Genomic DNA, 16273 nt, shown 5'->3' with positions numbered 1-16273 from the left:
ATTAAAAAAAATAAATAAATAAAAATTTTAAAAAAATTTAAAAAAACCATAAACAAGCAGGAAAATTTTGTGAGTGTTTATTGCTTTTGCTTATTTGTCATAATGGACATCAAATTTTGGGTCTATGTTTGGGAGACAAATACAGTTCCTTAGCTGTATCCTTAACCTGATACGGTATCCCTAAATACAGCATGCAATTATGAATTAAAGATAAAGTATGAAAGAATCTGTATTTGGATCTATGTGTTTAGGCCATTTGTATTTTAAAAAATTATAAAAATGTTTGAAATTGCATTTGTCATTTATCTCCTTGTGTTTTTCCTCTCTTTTGTGTCTTTCTTCCATTTTGTATTATTTTCTATGCTTTGGAATTATGTTTTCATTTGCTTTTTGGTTTCTTTGGCTATGTGGTTTTGTATGTTTTTTTCAGTAGTTCTCATGAAAAAAAAATATATAATACATAACTTTTACAATCTATTTAGAGTATGTATTTCCACTTTAAGGATAGATAGGCTCCATCCAGCCTTAACTGTTTCCTGACCCTGACTGTGGCTCTGTTTGCCACATGTATTACCTCTATACATTTAAAACATTGCTCAGAGCAGTAAAATTTGCTTTTAATGGTCTTAAGCATTTTAAATAATTCAAGAGAGAGGAGACATTTTCTGTTCTATTTCCCCAGATATAACCATTTTTGCTACCCTCTTCATTTCGAGAGTTTCAAGTTTTCCCAAGCAATCACTTCCAAGATTAAAAAGTCTTGGGTTTTAAAGCAAATATATGGCTAACCACCGTCTCCAAGTTCCCAACTTGCACAACAGGCTGTCTGCTCCAAAATGCCTGAGGAGCCTGAGGGGTGTGGCCACTCTGTCTAGAATTCAGATGGAAAACTCCTTTCCTCCTAGTCCTCACTACGTTCAGTTTATTACACTCAGATGATCCCCTGTGATACAGAATGTGTTGGTTTCCTCTAGATCAGTGTGAGATTTTTTTAAAAACTTTAATTGTCAAATTTTGAGTACAGTGTATCTGTATACCCTTGTTAAAATTGGTCTCATTTAATATACACTAAGGTTCTTGAATTTAAAATGTATCTGTTTTTACCAAATTTGGGAAATTTCTAGCTATTATTTATAAATTTTTTTCTTTCCTTCAGAAAATCAAATAATAAAAAAGTTAAAGACTAATATTTGTATGTACTCTGGAGGCTTTGTTTAATATTTTGTTTTGGCCATCAAATGTGATCAATTCTATTGCATTTGGCATTTTCTTCATTTATCTTTGTTATGCTATTTACCTTATCAATATTTATTTCAGATTTTATAGTACTAAAAATTTCCATCCAGTCCTCTCTTTTCAATTATTTTTATTCCATGTTGTATTAGTCAGGCTTCCCTAGAGGAGCAGAACTGATGGAATGTGTGTGTGTGTGTGTGTGTGTGTGTGTGTGTGTGTGTGTGTGTGTGTATCTAATGTATTCCATATCTAACATGTGGGATTTATGAGAATGGCTTACAGGCTGTGGTCCAGCTAGTCCAACAATGGAAAGTTCAAGACTCCCATAGCTGTTTAGTCCACAAGGCTTGATGTCTCATCTAGCCTTGAATACACAACAGGATCCCAAATAAGTAGTCTGTAATGCCAGTGACGGAATGGATTTGTCAACCAGAGTAGGGGCAAACAGGTAAAGAGCAAATGCTTCTTTCTTCCGTGTCCTTTAGATAGGCTGCCACCAGAAGGTGTGGCCTAGATTAAAGGTAGATCTTCCCACCTAAAAAACTCTGGATTTAGGTTGACTCTTCCCACTTCAAATGATTTTATTAAGAAAAATCCCTCTCAGATGTACCCAGGTGCTTCAGTTTTAGTTAATTCAGATGTAATCATGTTGACAACCAAGAACAGTCGTTCATCACACATGCATTATTATTACTATATGTTTATTGTTTTGCTCTCTCTCCTCTGCCTACATGGTATTGCTCAATTTCCAAAATTCTAGCTGATTTTACTCTAGAGTTTTACATTATAATCAGGGAAAATTGGCTGCAATGATATTTTCTCTCTCTCTCTCTCTCTCTCTCTCTCTCTCTCTCTCTCTCTCTCTCTCTGTGTCTCTCTGTCTCTCTGTCTCTGTGTCTCTCTGTCTCTCTGTCTCTGTCTCTGTCTCTCTCTCTCTCTCTGTCTTTGTGTCTCTCTGTCTTTGTGTCTCTCTGTCTCTGTGTCTCTCTCTGTCTCTGTCTCTCTCTCTCTCTCTCTCTCTGAGTAGAAGTCTCTCTCATGGCCCTATTTATCCAGTCATGGCCAATATTTAAAGTCCAGGGGCACTCAGAGCAACTACTTATTCCTTAAGTTATTTAAACACTTTTAAAGTTGCATATATAAAGCTATTTCTTTTCAAAGCATGCAGAAACTTTAGTTGATATGAAATATTAATTTGTCTGAAGCAAAATTAAGAAAACACATAATGGTAGGTGAGCACTTGGAAATTGATTTACCAAATCACTTTCAGGCAACAGGATAATGGAATTGAAGAATACATAATTGGGTTCCTTTGCTTACTAAGTACCTTTGTATATCTGATTTTCCTTTATACAACACATACATGTAAATTACTGGAGCTTTGGTGCATTTATTATTGAGAAGTAATTAAGGTTCCAGAGTTGTTGAAATGACAAATAGTGTGAAGAAGACTAAACTCTACAGTTCTATATATTACATATTTGTACTCTCTACCTAAGTGGAATGTAATACTACTCTAGTTTCAATATAAAATGTACCCCATAGCCTCTTTAGTTGTAAGCTTGTGTTACCATCCGTTTTTTTTTTTTCCTTAAATAAATCAAATGGGCAATTTTATTCCCATGCAAGAAGACAGTGCTTTCGTGCTCTATGGCTTAAATTATTAGGAAATGTTACAGTCCACTGAAGTATGATAACCTTGTTGGACTATAATAGGGATTTCAAACTATATTGAAAACTGCAGCTGAGTATAACACATTCCAGAGGGGCCTGCAGAGATGACCTAGCTATTTCCAGAGGACTTGACCTTGTGTTCTCCCACCTCAGGCAGCTCACAATCTCTTGTAACTCAAGCACGTGGGGCTTGGACACCCTTTCCTGGCCTTCTCAGGCACCTATATGTACATGATACACACTCACAAAGAAATGCATACACATAAAAAATAAATCTTAAAAATCTCAGAGATGCCAATAGAACATACTACTTGAGTACACTTCAATGGCTCAGTTAAAGTATAATTTAAATAAATAAAAGGTATGTAAACTATTTCATAATTTGTAAAATGCCATATGAAATTTAGCTACTAATTTTTTTCTCTTAAAAGAACATATTTCTTTAATTCTATCCCACCCCGACCCTATGCTTTTTCAATGTGTTTCTTTGTTTTTGTTATTGTTCTGTTTCAGGGTAGAATCTGTCCATGTAGCTCCAGCTCTCCTGGAGCTCACTTTGTAGAGCAGGCTGATCTCGAACTTACAGAGATCTACCTGGCTCTGCCTCCCAAGGGCTGGGATTCAAAGTCTATGCCCCCATGCTTGGCTTTTCTGTGTGATTCTTATTTGAATTTTCTTCACCCAGTCTTGACTCTTTCCTGTCTTCCACTGGAGCACATGATGTTACACATCAGATCAAGTTGATGACCTGAGTTCAAGACTTTAATAACCCTCTGTCAACAAATCAAATTTGAGGGTCATTACTATACAAATTATGTGGGTATGTATGTATGTATATAGGTGTTTTTGTGAGGGAGTGCATGTTCACCATGATGTACATGTGGAGATCACAGGGCAATATGTTGTTACTGTTTCTTTCTTTCCACCATATGACTCCTAAGAGAGGAGCTCAAGTCTTAAGCTTGGCAGCAGTCATTTCTTTACATACGGAGTCATCTCACCAACCCCAGGATTATGTAAATTTCCTCACTTTTGCAATGGCAAACATCCATCTTGCTTCCCAACACTGAACCTGCAGCTCCTGGGGCATCACATGATGTTTAAAATCTCACAAGTTATCTTTTTCCCTCTGATTCTTCATATGGATTGCTATTTATCTTTGAAAATCCACCTGTTATGCTTTTTTTGTAGCCACAAGAAAAAGCTAGGGAAAAAAATCCCACATTTTCTTCTTACTACAAAATATAATTTGTGATTTTTATCATATAACCCGTGCTAGTCTAACTGCTTAATTGTGTTCTAAGAACATACTGTACGCAAGCTAATCCCTCCACCTATATTAACTGAGTGATGTGTAAAGCAAACGTAAATGAGGACACTTAGTAAGCTACAGTGGTATTAAGACTAAGGTAGGACCCGTGCTGAAAATATTAGCAGCTCAATCTTCCCTTTCATTCCACTATAAAGCATTGCAATCATGAGTACTGACCTGTTCAGAGAATTCTGTTGAGTCTCTAGTCATTGAGAACAACTTAAAACTACGTCCTTGGCTGTGATTCTTGCCATTGTTATAAGATTTTATTTTCATAATAGGATCAAGAGCCTGAGCTGGCAGGGCGGCAGTAATCACAGAGCTGTGACATTTGTCTCAGCTGTGAAGCTTCAAGGTTTTAAAGTCATGTCTTTTGTGATTATCTTGTACTTGTACTCATGATGAATATTACAAGGAGCTTCTAATACACTAATTATCCTCGAGACAGTCAAGAAAAGGGCTTATTCAGTAGCATTTCCACACTCCTTTTCTTGAGATGAGAAGAGACAATTTCTTATTATGAATGCCATTTATGAAGGTGATTTGATTTTTTTCTCAGGTTATGAAACATTTTCTAGGACAATTCCTAAGAAAAGCGTCTGTAGACTTCATGATATCTGCACTTTTCTGAAGCTGTTTTTATTGTTGCTCATTATTCACTGCAATTTGGGTAGCACTGCTCCTCACTCTCACTATTACAAAGACTGTAATTAAATTCAGGGACCATTCATAGGGAATTAGACTTAATAGCCTTTTTGTATATAATCTCATTCCTGCTCATATCACTCATACCCACCTTCACTTTCTATTTCCTTCTCCATTTCCATTCATTTATTTTGCCCTGTCTGTAGCGAGAGACAGAAAATTCTCACAAAGTTTATCAGTAGAATATAAGGCATACAGATCTCACACTGTTCTTTGTTTTTTTCATTCCCTTTTACATGGTGAATATTCTATTAGAATTTAATTATTTTATAAAAAGAAAATAATTTGAGGGACTCCAGTACTCATGAGTTTTCCACATGAAACCCAGCAGTTGCTATGTAAAGTCAGGACATATGTGCATATACACATATAAATATGTACATGTGCATCATATATATTTTATTATATCTAATCTATATTTTATATGCATATATAATATTAGCATGCTTTCTAATCCATTAATAGTTATAATTTAATAAAAACATAGTGACCCAGAGGCCTACAATGCTCAATAATTAAGAGGGTCTGCTGTGGATATCGCTCTGTGTAAATAAAATGCTGATTGGCCAGTAGCCAGGCAGGAAGTATAGGTGGGAGAAGCAGAGAAGAGAATTCTGGGAACAGGAAGGCAGAGGCAGAGATATTGCAAGCTGCCGCCATGAGAAGCAAGATGTAAGGTACCGGTAAGCCACGAGCCATGTGGCAACTTATAGACTAACGGAAATGGGTTAATTTAAGATAGAAGAACTAGAGAGCAAGAAGCCTGCCATGGCCATACAGTGTGTAAGCAATATAAGTTTCTGTGTGTTTACTTGGTTGGGTCTGAGCGTCTGGCAGGTGAGAGAGGTTTGTCCTGACTGTGGGCCAGGCAGGAAAACTCCAACTACAGGGGTCGAGGAGACTGTCAGAGGAGTGGTAGTGTATCATACCTCTTAGGAGTCTATATATCAGAGTACTCAAGGCTTTTGATGGGATAAGGAAAACAAAGTGAAATACTGGTTAAAGTTGGAAAGAAAAGGGATCATAGGATGGAGAAAAAATATCTGAACCATCTGAGAGGCTACTGGAAACCAGTTTAAGTAGTGAGCTGGGACTAGGTAACCGTTCACAGGTAGGACTGCAAAGAAAAGGGTGGCCATAGAACAGAATTCTTCAAAATGTGGCCAGAAGTCTGAGAGGATACACTAGTGGCCTTGGGGTATCAGAATCAGAGAGATTAGGATTTGCATGGATATAAAGATTGGTGACCAGAAAAGATAGAGTCTACACTCAGGATCCACAGCTCTTAAATTCATCACATTTTCCATGTTAGGAAGGAAATGTTCATGCCCACATCTGCAGCACATATACTAAAATTGGAACAATACAGGGAAGACAAGAATTGCACCTGGACAAGGATAAGGAAATTCATTAAGCATTTCATTGTACAGACATTTTAAAAAGACCCATCTTTCATTAAATTCAGAAAGGTGATGTTATAACTGTTCAGGCTGCTGAATAGTGGCCTTATCAGAAATATATAATTAATCATAACTAGCTATCTACAATTGCTTGTCTGATCATGCAGTGCTGAAGTCCAGGGACACATAAGCTTTCCAAGGCCAACAATATAAGAAACCTTTTTCTAGAAAGCCTTGTTTCTACACACTCATTTTTTTAAACATTTCTTGTTGATAAAACTTTTACACATGTATCAGTGGTACCCAAGGTTGTTAACTGATTGTCACTGAGTATATAATACCTATGCAAACTACATGTGGCCATTCACTTGCAGAACTAAAGATACCCATATGTCATTTTGGTTCCACAGATATTAGGCATTTCGTTATTTAAAAACATCCAGTCTAAATTTTCACAGACTGATAAAATCACTAAAAACTACAGGCTCCAAATTGTCCTATGTCCTCAATTGTTTATACAGGATGAGGTCATAGAAGAAACCTGCAAAAGGAACCCAAATCATCAATACAAGTTATCTCTCAAGAAAGGACCCATTCCATTAATTCATATGTCTTTATTATGTTTCCATTGAACTACAGTAATGGATAATTATTCTATTTTCAGGGAGGAAATGTAGATACAAATCTACATACCAACACTCAATGCAACTCTTCCCTATCTTGTTAAAAACAAGATAGACTACTAAAATATTCTAAGGCAGCATATTCTAGAAAAGGCCATTTGCTGTTTTCTAACAAATGCCTCCTAATATTCCCTACTTTAATAACAGGAATCCTCCATGCAAGTTATTTAATAATACTGTCATGACTCTGCTAGCTATCTTAATTAGAACTGCCTCCTAGCTCTCCCTTGATTCTCACATGGTCTAATAAGTTATGAAGCCTGCTGGTTTCTGTTATAAGATTTCTCTAACTCTAGAGTTTGATCCTCTACATAAAATAAAAGGCTCATGTCTTGATCACAGTTTATCTATATATGAAAAGTATTTCTCAGTTAATTTCTTACCTTTCTGAAACAAAGCATATGATTCTATAGAAACAGAAAGATAAATTAATCTGACCCTAAGCTCTGATTTAGTAACTGTTCTGATCACATGGATTCACTGGTTTTTGTCTTGTATCAGAAAGAAATCAAAATTCCTGACTCAGTTTTTTTTTATGAAAAGACTGTACGTATAGTGTGTGTGTGTGTGTGTGTGTGTGTGTGTGTGTGTGTGTGTGTGTGTTACCATTTGCAAAGGACAGTTTTAGATAGTATTGACACAGGAAAAGGAGATGGAGCTTGCGAGTATTGTAATTGAAACCATAGAGATACATCATACACAAAAGACTAAGAAAACAGAGGAATTAAAGAAGCTCCAGTGAGGATCTCTTTAAAAAGTATTTCTCCTTGAAGCAATTTAATGATTCAAAGCATCTCTGCTGAAATCGATATGCTATTGATACCGTTTTCTGCTTTGCCTCCTGGATGTTTTCACAGAGACAGGAATCAAAAATGGAATCCTCATTTTCCTTTTTCTGTCTTCACTATAGAGTGGATCAAGGCTGGTTTTGCAGTTACTCGGAGGACACAGATGTAGCTCAAGCAAAACTGCACAGTTAAAGGGGAGGCTTATTGCAAATTTACCAGTTTTATCATTTACCAAAATTTATAAATTATATTTCTTTTTCTTTTCAGACATAGCCAGTGGTTATTGTTTTAATTGTTGCAAGATGTCTGTTGTTCTAGACTAATGCACTTGATTTCTAGTAAGGCAATAATAATAGGTGCATTTCCTGGTGCTATCTAACTATGGATCACTGAGGCTTCCCATGAAGCAGGACAGTTTCTTCTTACTCCATATGACACAGACATGTTTGGATAGCATATTGGATTTGTGTCTATCTTATGTTAAAAAGCCAATTCCTTCATAGGTGTAAGATGGTTAAGATATAGAAACATGGCTGGGCTATATATATAAAATGAAAAATCAGGTTATGGGTAATATTTTCAGCCTTGCTTGTCTCACTAACAATATAATTTTGAGGTACTCTGTGAAGAAAATCCTGAGCCAGGCAGATATGTAGTGGCAAATCGCAAATGCTTTGTAGCAGTTCTCTTTTTTGCTTTAGGACATTCCTTTTTACAAGTGACCTAGAAACATAAAGAAGAAGTATTTGTCTCAAACTTTAACAATTTTAATGTCTACTTATATTCAGTACAAAGCCTAAAAATATCATTAAAAAACTCCAACTATGAAATAAAAAGTGAAATAATCTAAGTTAATAACATCCTATGGTGATTTATTAAATGTTTACATGGCATTTTCCAGTTGACCCACTGGACCCTGGTGAAAAATGCTCTCAGCAGATTGCTCTGATTCTTTGCCTGGTGTTTATCAGATGGTGACTCAGTATGAGGCGGTGCCTGTAGCATGAAGAAATGCTGCCTTTTAAAATGAATTAACTTTGGGTATAGTGACAAAATAAATCTAAATTGTGTGTAATAACTTAGTCTTCACTAGATGCGTTTTAGCATCAGTTAGATAATGTGACGAAATTAAGAATGAGATTGAATATCCCCAAATTAGTCATTCCACTGGTCAGGTGAGGTCAACAGCTTTCAAGTTAATCATTGCTCAACTGCTGATTCAATTACCACACAGAATGTTTCAAACAGTAGGCAACTGATTTGCATACATATTTTGCAGAATGTTTTCTGAAATATTGGATAGTGTGCTAAAAGTGGAATTTGAATTCCATGTCTTTCCTATCTATAAAGCATGCTCACTTACTTGAAGCTAATGTGACTGAAGAGAGGTACCCAAGACAGCTTCCTCGAGTAATTTAATTCTCCTACCATTTAGGGGAAAATGAGACTCAGTCATATTCCATTCAAAAGATTCTTTCTGAGTCATTATTAGATGCATAGAAATATTAGGTTAAAAGATGAACTAGCACAGCTTTTTCTAAAGAATATTTCAGTCTGCAAATGAGAAAAGTCACAAAACAAATATAAAAGAGAAATATGAACAAGGTGATGTAGAATTCAGAAGCAAAAGGAGCTAAAATTTCAAGAGAAAAAGAGATGTTATTTGAAGTAAAAAGAGTGGATATTGGGGCCCATGCTTCATAATGGGCTAGATTTAGACAGGAGAAGATGAGTATTGTAGTAGTAGTACAGAAAATTATAGAAAGAAAGTGTGATTCTTCTGTAGGTGTGTCAATATGATGAATAGTGATGAGTCATTGATTACCTATGACAGGCTGCGCTAGGCAGTCAACAAACACCATTTCATATTCTACAAGAGTCTTGCAAATTATCTATTTGGATATAGAAATTAGAGCACCAGAGACTTACAAGACTTTACTGAAATCACAGCTTCTTAGAGTTATCCTGGATTCCATACCAAGGCTGATTGGGTTTCCCCTCTGCCTTGTTTGAACTACCCATGCTCAGCCCAAGTTGCCTGAGTTTTCTGAGTGATTGAAACTTGAACAAATTCCAAGTACTCATTCACCCTCTGCCTTACACTTCTAGAATATAATCTCCATGAAAGTTGTGATGTTGTGGGCCATTGTTCCTAACTGTATCCTTCTCTCATAAACAGTTCCTCACATGGCTTGAGATTCCTCAGAGTTTCATGAATCTGTGGACAGAAAGTAATTTTCTGATAGAAGCTCAGCAAGTGTCCTGCTACTAATTACATGTACCAGTGTACCTGGGGCTTTGATTTCTTTAACCGTTTAATACTTGTGTACATCTTCATAATCTCAATCAGAAGAAAAACATTGCCTTAACTTCACAACTGAGGAAGGATGACTCCACATGCTCATTCAACCTTTGTTATGATTCACACAGCTGTAATTTTCTCTTTCTCGTCCCTGCCCCTACACTTTTTTCAACTCAATGTCCACAACTCCCTGCAATTTTAATTTTATTTCTTAAGACACATCAAAAATAACAATTTCTGTTATTATTTGTGAAAGTAAGGTGGAAATCTTAATTTTAAAAACAGAGAAGAGTCTTATAGAATAAGGATGGAGTATAAAAGCATATTTATATTTTACTTCACTAAGTATATCTGGATATTTGCACTTATATGGCATGTGTGTATGTAAGACTACACATACACACAGGCGTATGGACACACACAAGGTAGCCACACCTGCTGTGGGATATATTTCTGTCCACTGTGAATACATTTTATTACCATTGGTTAATAAATAAGCTGCTTTGGCCTATAGAAGGCAAGATAGAGCCAGGGGGAAATCCAAGCAGAGAGTCAGGGGCAGATGCCAGCCAGCCCCCAGAGAAGCAAGAGGTATTAGAACACAGGTGAAGCCACAAGACATGTGCAAAACATAGATTAATACAAATGTGTTCATTTAAGTTATAAGAGCTAGTTAGTAATAAGCCTGATCAATAAGCCAGTTTGTAATTAATATTAAGTCTCAGAGTGATTGTTTTTTCTTTTTTTTTTTTAATTGAGAAATTTTTTCATTCGTTTTACACACCAATCAATGATCCCCTACTTCCCTCCTCCCACCCCCCCAGATTCCTCCCCAACCCACCCCCCATTCCTACCCACAAGAAGCCAAGGACCCCCATGAGGAAGCACATCCAGTATAGGCAAGTCCAAGCCCTTCCCCCTGCCTAAGGCTGTACAAAGTGTCCCATCATAGGTAGTGGGCTCCAAAAAGCCCTCTCATGCACCAGAGATGGATTCTGATTCTACCACAAGCCCCCCCCCCCAAGCAGATCAAGCTACACAACTGTCTTACCATGCAGAAGGTGTAGTCCAGTCCCATGCAGGCTCCACAGCCATTGATGCAACTTTCATGAGTTCCCACTAGTTTGGTTTAATCATCTCTGCATGTTTCACCATCAAGATCCTGATGCAATTGCTCATAGAATCCCTCCTCTCTTTCTGGACTCTTGGAGCTCTGCCTGGTGTTTGACTGTGGATCTCTGCATCTGCCTCCATCAGTCATTGGAGAAAAGCTCTGTGATGACAGTTAGGGTATTCACTGGTATGATCACTGGGGCAAGCCAGTTCAGTTCAGGCACCCTCTCCACTATTTCTATTAGTCCAAGCTGGGGTCATCCTTGGGGATTCCTGTCAACTTCCTTGGCACCGGATTTCTCTCTATCCCCATAACATCTGCCTCTATCAGGGTATCTCTCTCATTGCTTTCCCACTCCATCCCTGTTAAGCTTGATCATCCCATTCCCTTATGTTCTCATGCCCCATCCCTACCCTCCATTGTCTACCCCTCAACCACAGTTTACTCATGGAGATCTCGTCTATTTCCCCTTCATAGGGTGATCCATGCATCCCTCTTTGGATCTTCTTGGTCAGCTAACTTCTCTAGAGTTGTGGGTTGGTGTCTGGTTATCCTTTGCCTTACTTCTAGTATCAATTTATGAGCGGATACAAACTGTTTGTCCTTCTGAGTCTGGGTTACCTCACTCAGGATGATATTTTCTAGTTCAGTCCATTAGCCTGCAAACCTCATGATGTCATTGTTTTTCTCTTCTGAGTAGTACTCCATTGTGTATATGTACCATATTTTCTTTATCCATTCTTCAGTTGAAGGGCATCTAGGATGTTTCCAGGTTCTGGCTATTACAAACAATGCTGATATGAACATAGCTGAGCAAATTCCCTTGTGGTATGATTGAGCATTCCTTGGGTATATGCCCAAGAGTGCTATAGCTGGGTCTTGGGGGAGATTGATTCCCAATTTTCTAAGAAAGTGCCATATTGATTTCCAAAGTGGCTGTACAAGCTTGCATTCCCACCAGCAGTGGAGGAGAGTTCCCCTTGCTCCACATCCTCTCCAGCATAAGCTGTCTTCTGTGTTTTGATCTTAGCCACTCTGACAGGTGTAAGGTGGTAGCTCAGAGATGTTTTGATTTGCATTTCCCAGATAATTAGGGATGATGAGCAATTCCTTAAATGTCTTTCAGTCATTTGAACTTCCTCTGTGGAGAATTCTCTGTTTAGTTCTATAGCCCATTTCTTAATTGGACTGTTGGGCATTTTGATGACTACTTTCCTGAGTTCTTTATATATTTTGGATATCAGCCATCTGTCAGATGTGGGGTTGGTGAAGACCTTTTCCCATTCTGTAGGCTGTCGCTTTGTCTTGTTGACCGTGTCCTTTGCTCTACAAAAGCTTCTCAGTTTCAACAGGTCCCATTGATTGATTGTTTCTCTCAGTGTCTGTGCTACTGGTGTTATATTTAGAAAGTGATCTCTTGTGCCAATGTGCTCAAGAATACTTCCTACTTTCTCTTCTATCAGGTTCAGAGTAACTGGATTTATATTGAGGTCTTTGATCCACTTGGACTTAAGTTTTGTGCACGGTGACAGATGTGGATCTATTTGCAGCCTTCTACATGTTGACATCCAGTTATGCCAGCACCATTTGTTGAAGATGCTTTCTTTTTTCCATTGTACATTTTTTGGCTTCTTTGGCAAAAATTATATGTTCATAGGTGTGCAGGTTAATGTCAGGGTCTTCAATTCAATTCCATTGGTCCACATGTCGGTTTTTATGCCAGTACCAAGCTGTTTTTATTACTATAGCTCTATAGTAGAGCTTGAGGTCGGGGATTCTGATGCCTCCAGAGGTTGTTTTATTGTACAGGATTCTTTTGGCTATCCTGGATTTTTTGTTCTGAAAAAGCTTTTTAAAGGTTCTAATACACAGAAATGGAGCCATACTGGGCTTCCTAGTCTCTTCTGCCAGGCACCATGAGTCAAGCCTTATGGCAGTTTCTGCAGTCTCTCAGGGGCTGCAGTACATAGAGGCTTTTCCCAGCCTCTGCTTTCAGGATTAAGCTATCAGCACAAGTTTCAGCAGCATGCTGCTGGTAGCTTAAGGCTCTTGCTCATATAAACAAAGTATATGAAAGAAACACAGTAAAAACAGATTCAGATAGAAAGACCTCTACACAGGTTATGTTATATATATATATATATATAATGTATCTATTTGTATACTAATATGTATTTATTTATTTTTTCTTTATTATTATGTGTTTTAATTTTATACATCAGCCATGGGTTCCCCTGTCCTCCCCCCTCCTGCCCCCATCCCCACCTTCCCCCCAGCCCCTACCCTCCATTCCCATGTCCTCCAGGACCAAGACACCCCTGGGGATTCATTTAAACCTGGTGGATTCAGTACAGGCAGGTCCAGTCCCCTCCTTCCAGGCTGAGCAAAGTGTCCCTGTGTAAGCCCAAGGTTCCAAACAGCCAGCTCATGCACTAAGGACAGATCCTGGTCCCACTGCCTGGGTGCCTCCCAAACAGTTCAAGCTATTCAATTGTCTCACTTATCCAGAGGGCCTGATCTAGCTGCGGGCTCCTCAGACCTCTAAACAGGTTATGGTATATTTTTTTAAAAAATGTACTCAGGCGTGAGAGAGAAGAGAGAAAAAATATGGATGGCCTTAAAATAAAAATATGGATTTAAATTAGTATAATAAAGTCCTTAGAAAGGGGAATAAAGTAATATAAAGAAAAAGAGTGATGTGAGGATGGAACATGCACAGTAAGTCTTGATTATGTATAATATTATGTTGTCTTTAAAATTTTGACTGCTGTGAGACATTTGATTATAAAAGCTGATGATTTAAACTAACCTATATAATTTAAAAATATCTTGACTCCAAAATTTAAGTCAAAAAGTGTGCTGCTTTGGGAGATAGGTTATTTTTTGTTTCCACAGGAAATGAGAGGCTACAGGTTCATTCGAAGTTAAAGATGAACAGATTTGATCAAGGAAAACCTTCTGAAAACCTGACTACAGACATGGGAAAATAAACATAAAGTAACTACAAAACACATGACATATATTTTACCTGCTCAAACATAAAACAAAAAAAAAAATCTTTGATTGGCTAATATACAATACACAGTTTATATTTGTATTAATACAGACATGTATGTTACCTTTAAAAGTTTGTGTATTTTCAGAGCAAGAGGACCAGACATCAATAAAAATGATGGCCCAGATGATCCAGCATCCAAAACAGCTACTGACTAAGATACTCTAGTCAAGACTTAACCATAATTCTAAATTTTCTCAGGGTCCCCATGCTGTGGCTATCACTCTGTATAAATGAAATGCTGATTGGCCAGTAGCCAGGCAGGATGTATAGGCGGGACAGGTAGAGAAGAGAATTCTGGGAAGGGGGAGGCTGAGTCAAAGAAAGATGCTGCCAGCCGCTGCCACAAGATGTTTACATACTAGTAAGCCACAAGCCATGTGGCAACTTATACATGAATAGAAATGGGTTGATTTAAGATATAAGAATAGTTAGCAAGAAGCCTGACACAGCCATACAGTTTATAAGTAATATAAGTCTCTGTGTGTTTACTTGGTTGGGTCTGAGCAGCTACGGGATTGGGAGGTGAGAGAGATTTGTCCTGACCATGGGCCAGGCAGGACTGGAGAAAACTCCAGCTTCAAATGGTGCCCAACAGGTTGGCAAGAGTTCCCACCTAAAACCTGAGAAATAAGATTGTAAAACTGAGCTAAAAACAGCCTCCTAGTTAACTCTCTCAAGTGAGAGGTAACCTGAGGGTTTGAGCTACTATGGCAGGTTCTTGGCATTCGAGCTTGACTTACAGGAATGAGTTGTCTACAAGCAGTATGGATGCATGGTGCATTTAGTCTTTGCTAGTACAAAAAAAAAAAAAAAAAAAGAGGTTTCTGGGCTACACGCTGCTTTGATAGAAACATTGTTTCTAAGAGTTGATGGCTCACCATGTTGGGAAGCCGAGGTGGGCGGAGACACCAGCCAAAGCTGCCATTTCAGTCCTATTCATGCTGCAGTTTAAAGCAATAGATTCACAATGAGACAGATTCAGATGGAACGAGACTTTAAATGCTTTACAATGTATGTAAAAATGTATGCAGTCGTGGAAGAGAGAAAAAAAGGAATATATACAGTTATATAAAAAAATGGATAGTTTTTAAAAATAAAGTCTTTAAAGAGACAGTAAAGGTAGTATAAAAAAAATAAGCCACATAAAGATGGATATTACACAGAGAATCAGGATTATGTTGTCTTTGGGACTTTTAGCTGCAGAAAAACATTTGACTGTAAAAGCTGTTGAGTTAAACCAATATGTGTATTTTAAAGGTTTCTTGACTTCAAAATTTGGATGTAAGGATACGTTGGAAAGGAGGCTCTGCTTCTGTTTCCACAGAAAGCCAGAGGCTATGAATTTGTTCCAGATTAAGACACATCAGGTTTGATCAGCTTAGACCCCCTGAAAGGTCTCTGATGACACCATGGCCCAGATGATCCAACAGCCAGAACGATTTCAAGGCAACTGGCTCAGATGAGACACCCTCACAGACTACTCCATAATCCTAAAATTTTCTTTGTGTGCCCATAAGATACAGCACCCCCCTCCAGCAAGAAGTAGTAAGAGAAGCTATGCCCAAATTCCCAACTATATCAAGCTGGCTCACTCCTTCTCTAAACCCAAGCACAGTGTTAAAAGAAAAAGTTAAGAGATTCTTGTGTCCCAAATCAGAAGGGCCCTCTAGTGTGGGACAGAAAAAACAATATTTTTATTTAAATCAAGTTGATTATGAATGTGGTCTCTTTCTAAAGAAGAAAAGGGGATATGATAGAGATATTGTAGGATGAAAGGGTAGATTAATGAATCTACTTTTTAAAGAGCAAAAACTTCTTTGAAATATTTTACATTGGTATAGATTTTATTTTATTGACACAAATTTAGAGTTGCTGTTGTTATACTGTATGTATATATATATATATATATATATATATATATATTTCTACTCTTGTTTGAGGTGTTATGTTTATGTAACTCATTTAAATTGTAATGGAAAATTATAATTAGTCTTTATATCA

At 37.5% G+C, this 16273-nt stretch overlaps 1 non-coding gene across 1 annotated transcript; it reads left to right on the top strand.

Moving 5' to 3' along the window:
* The first annotated feature begins 6252 nt into the window (after window positions 1-6252).
* On the top strand, window positions 6253-6364 carry LOC118570751. The gene has a single exon (XR_004943243.1). It is a non-coding gene; the product is annotated as a U6 spliceosomal RNA (small nuclear RNA).
* Window positions 6365-16273: the final 9909 nt, after the last annotated feature.

Source organism: Onychomys torridus, chromosome 19 (assembly GCF_903995425.1).
Source record: "Onychomys torridus chromosome 19, mOncTor1.1, whole genome shotgun sequence".
In the NCBI taxonomy this organism is placed as follows: domain Eukaryota; kingdom Metazoa; phylum Chordata; class Mammalia; order Rodentia; family Cricetidae; genus Onychomys; species Onychomys torridus.
This window is presented reverse-complemented; position numbering and strand designations above follow the sequence as displayed.